The sequence below is a fragment of the Oncorhynchus nerka genome, linkage group LG24 (assembly GCF_034236695.1).
Source record: "Oncorhynchus nerka isolate Pitt River linkage group LG24, Oner_Uvic_2.0, whole genome shotgun sequence".
NCBI classification, from domain to species: Eukaryota; Metazoa; Chordata; class Actinopteri; order Salmoniformes; family Salmonidae; genus Oncorhynchus; species Oncorhynchus nerka.
This window is the reverse complement of record NC_088419.1, coordinates 67545719-67550660: the sequence shown is the minus strand read 5'-3', so window position 1 is coordinate 67550660 and position 4942 is coordinate 67545719.

Sequence of the window (4942 nt, the reverse complement as noted above, 5' to 3'; positions counted from 1 at the left end):
GGCAGTTTCATTTGGGTACGTTTTTCAACCAAACATCAAAATACTGCCCCCTACACTCAACAAGTTAAGAAATGACAGATTCCACAAAGGCAAAAAAAGAAAACACGTTCATAAACATCCTTTAATAATAGTAAAAGATACAATATGACTTAATATAAGTTACTGCAGTTTTAAATAGCTGGAACTGCTGTAGACAAAAGACAATCATGTGTAGAGTCATACAGTAGTAGAGTGGTGTGTGTGTATATGTGTGTGTGTGTGTGTGTGTGTGTGTGTGTGTGTGTGTGTGTGTGTGTGTGTGTGTGTCTATGTGGGTACTGGTTTCTACTGGTAAGGACAGCGTGTGTACAGGTTGTACATCACCAGTAACAAGAAAATTCTGTAAGCCTGTCAAATAACCGTTGTGGTGTTAGCAGTTGAAGGGGTAGCCCTCTCTCTCTCTCTCTCTCTCTTCCTTCCTCTCCATACTCAGGTTCACACCATACAAACCAAATGTGCTATTTCATGAAATAACATAATTTAGTTGAAAAACACTGCTACGTAATGGACATTCATTTCACTTTTTCATTCCTACAGCATACTGTATATTGTGAAGTCAATTTTATAGTGGTTCCTCTCATCTCTCCTTTTCTATATCTCTCTCTCCATTTTCCCTTTTTCTCCACCCAGGCCCATCCGAGGACAAGCAATCAAAAGGATTACTGCAGACAACTAGATTTTCCTGTAATGTCTGACTGGTATGCTGTGCAAAGTGTATGTGTGCTGAACGTAAAGTCACCATAGAAGTGTGTGTGGACAAGAGCAATAGTTGTGTTTAGCTTTCCCCCTCCTTGATGATGACGTGTGTGTGTGTGTGTGTGTGTGTGTGTGTGTGTGTGTGTGTGTGTGTGTGTGTGTGTGTGTGTGTGTGTGTGTGTGTGTGTGTGTGTGTGTGTGTGTGTGTGTGTGTGTGTGTGTGTGTGTGTGGCAGGATGAGTAATTGACTTATTGCATTAGATGGTTTCTGTGCTTTATACTCACGCTCTGATACTGTCCTTGCAGCTAACACACGTACACACACTTGTTTTACTATCCTTGTGGGGACCAAACAATTGATTTCCATTCAAAATCCTATTTTCCCTAACCCCTAACCCTAACCTTAACCCCAAACTCTAACTCTTAACCCTAATCGTAACAATAACCCTAAACCTAAGCCGTAAGTCTAAAATAGCCTTTTTTCCTTGTGGGGGCCAAAATGTCTCCACTTTTCCTTGTTTACTATTCTTGTGAGGACTTCTGGTCCACACAAGGACAGTAAAACCAAAAACACACAGATGTGTTGTTGAGTACAACTCTGCCCCCAGTTATGGAGAGAGACAGAGATGAATACAGAAGGAGAGATAGAGGGGGATAGGGAGAGAGAGATAGGTGTGAAAGATTAGAGCCTCACAGTAGCAGATGTGAGAGAATGGCACTGGGAAGTAGAGAGAGAGAGAGAAATGCACGTGTTATCTCTGAGCCTGCTCTTCTCTCCGAGCCTACCCAGACGCTAGCAATGTGTGTGTATCCAACTTGTATGATAATGGTTCAGTGGACTGCCTGAAACCAGAACTCTCCAGAACAGACTGGACACACAAAAAACAAACACACACACCGGCTGTCTCCTCACGTCCGCGCAGTCATCTCTGTCTAGACCAGCTCATTATAGGACAGAGATCTGTGAAGCAAGGCCCCCTAGTATGTGTCTGTGTAACCAGCTCTGTGATCCCCCGATACATAATAATATTATAAATACATAATATTAGCACAAAAAGCTAATTTCTCTAAACATTTGTGCACAAATTTGTTTACATCCCTGTTAGTGAGCATTTCTCCTTTGTTAAGATAATTCATCCACCTGACAAGTGTGGCATATCAAGAAGCTGAATAAAACAAAGTGTAACCACGCCAACCCAGGACCACCCATGGCTGCGCCTCTGCCCAGTCATGTGAAATTCATAGATTAGGGCCTAATGAATGAATTTCAATTGACTGATTTCCTTATATGAACTGTAACTCAGTAAAATTGTTGAAATTGTTGCCGCAATGTAATAACCTGTTGGTATTTTACGAAGGTTTGGTGTGGTATGTCTATTATCAGGCTTAGCTACTGCAGGGCTATGAAGGCAGTGTGCACCGGAGCTCCAACTCTCTCCGACAGTTGAACTTGAGGTGAGGAAGAATGTTTTAGGCCTACCAAAGTTACTCTTTTAATCTAACAATATAATGCTTATCTTTATAAAACAATATGAACCAATTAGCCTCCTTCTGTACGCCTATCTGTATAATAGTAGCCTGACAAGGATAAAGAAAGCATGTCGGTGTCGGGAACATTTCTCGGCCTCTCTAAGGCCTAACCTTCTCTTCCTTTATATTTATTTTGATAATATTCATCCACATTGGACACCTTGGTGTATTTGCCTGTCTGCATGTAATGCCCTGGGGGATTTAGTGCTCTAATCTTGGACAGCTGAACCGTAAGGTGGACAATTATTGTTTTAGGAAAGTAAAAACCAATAAAACAATAAGCTATAAAGTTTTGAATATGCTACACATTTGAACACAACGAAAAGTTTTTTTGTGATTTGTTAAAGGCAATTTTTAAGGACACGTAAGTAACTGGATAATTTCATCAATATCACTAGATTATTGATGGCACTGACAAGCGCTAAGACGGAGGTCTACTTCGGATCTGAACAGGATTAATATTGTTATTATTATTATTATTATTATTATTATCAGTAATCGGTTTCTATGACTGCTCTCCTCAGGTGCAACAGTTTACAGTTTGAAGATTCCTTTTCTTGTCTCGTCTCCTTCATTTCAAGCCCTAGAGAAGCACTAGTGCATATGAAGGAGAGGAGACAAGTAGAGGAAGCCCCTGTAGACTTGAGATGCAGCCCTAATCTGATGGCAAGATCATGACGTTCTGCAACAATGCATGAACGTTGATGGCTGTTTAATATACCAACCCCCTCACCCCTGAGTCAACCAGAAGCAAGAGCCACACACAATGATACACTCACAGGACCTTGGCTGAGGTCACAGCATGCACACACACACACAGACACACAGAGCTCTCGGGGGATGAAAGGGGGCCTCAGGTGCCAGAGGATACTCTTATTGGTCAGTTGCTGACATCAGCAAGATTCTAGTACATTGCCCTTGGCGACTCACTGCGCAACAACAGTTCTGTAACTGAGAGAGAACCCTCACACACACACACACACACACACACACACACACACACACACACACACACACACACACACACACACACACACACACACACACACACACACACACACACACACACACACACACAAGCCTTCCATTTGTAAACACACACCCCCTACATGACCTCTCTACACCCTTACATACCAACCACTGGACTCAAACCCTTTACCCCCACACCTCTTACACCCTTTACACACCCCAAATCCCCCTGATCCTGTTGCTCCTTCAGTGATAGTATTTATATTCTGCTCTGTCCTCTCACGAGTTAACACGTACCCCTTCTGGCCCTATCAACATAAAACCAGCCCCCAAATACATGGAACAGACACCTGAACAGCAGTCTCATCTGTCCTGAGGCTGTGAGTCTGCTGAGACGGTTTAGCTGCTCATAAATCTATCATCTGATATTGACCAGCTAAAGCTTTGACAATTGAGCTGTGTATCTGTGTCTGTGCATGTGTGCGTATGTTTGTGTGTGTGTGTCGGTGTGCGTATGTTAATGTGTGTGTGTCAGTGTCTGTGTGTGTGCATGAGTGTATGAGTGTCTACTTGCTTGTGTGCCTGCTTGTTCGCATGTGTGGGTGCATGTAGTGACAGCTATGGACTCATCTCCCGCGTGTGGAGGGATGGAGAGAGGGATGAAGAGAGAGATGGAAAGACGGATGGAAAGAGGGGTGTTAATGTTTCCAGGCCTGAGGGTCTGACTTTAGCTGTGCCCTTGAGAGGAGTGCATGTGTGTCAGTGTGGATGCGTCTCAGTAGGCAGGGACACGGAGTGTGATTACAAATTACCCACCCAGTGAAACGTAGTGCTGACATCCTCCTAATGCTCTATGCCCACATATAAACACACACACTGCTGCTCTCATCAACTACACTGGAAATAACCTGCCTCACACACACACTGCTGCTCTTATCAACTACACTGGAAATAACCTGGCTCACACACACACTGCTGCTCTCATCAACTACACTGGAAATAACCTGGCTCACACACACACTGCTGCTCTCATCAACTACACTGGAAATAACCTGGCTAACACACACACTATTCTCATGTGTATGCTCTGTGCTAAAGAGTTTGAGGTGGACAGAGGAGGGGCAGGGTTTGTCTAGACCTATGAATCACTTGTTCCCCCTGGTGAGAGAGATGCTGTGCAATGGTTCTGCCCCAGTTACCGTAGCTAACTCTGGGCAGAACTAGAATATTAACATACTGTAGACTTACAAACTGTGTGTGTACCGGTTTATTCACTATTCCAGGGTCTTTTTGATTTACCAGAGAAACCAGCTCTTAGCATCTATGATGAGTGTGTGTGTGTGTGTGATGTAACAGTGGGGGGCTTATTGCTCTTAATAGTTCAGAAGTCACTCTGTAGTCCTGAAGTGGAAGGCCTATTTCCCCTTATTGCTCTCTCTCACTCGCACTCGCACACGCACACGCACACGCACACGGGGTAAAATGTCTGTCCTGAAAGACAGGACTGTCTTTCTACAGAGTACAAGGTCCCAGTGTCCTTTATTCAAATTACTCCATTCCTCTTCTTTTCTTCAGTGTCCTTCCATCTCACTCCATAGCTCTTCCTAATGTATCCTCTCTTCTTCCTCTTCTGCCCTTTTCACCTCTTCTCTTCCGGCTGTTCAGAGTCCCATCCCCTCTTCCTCTCCCCCTCCTCCTCATAACTCAA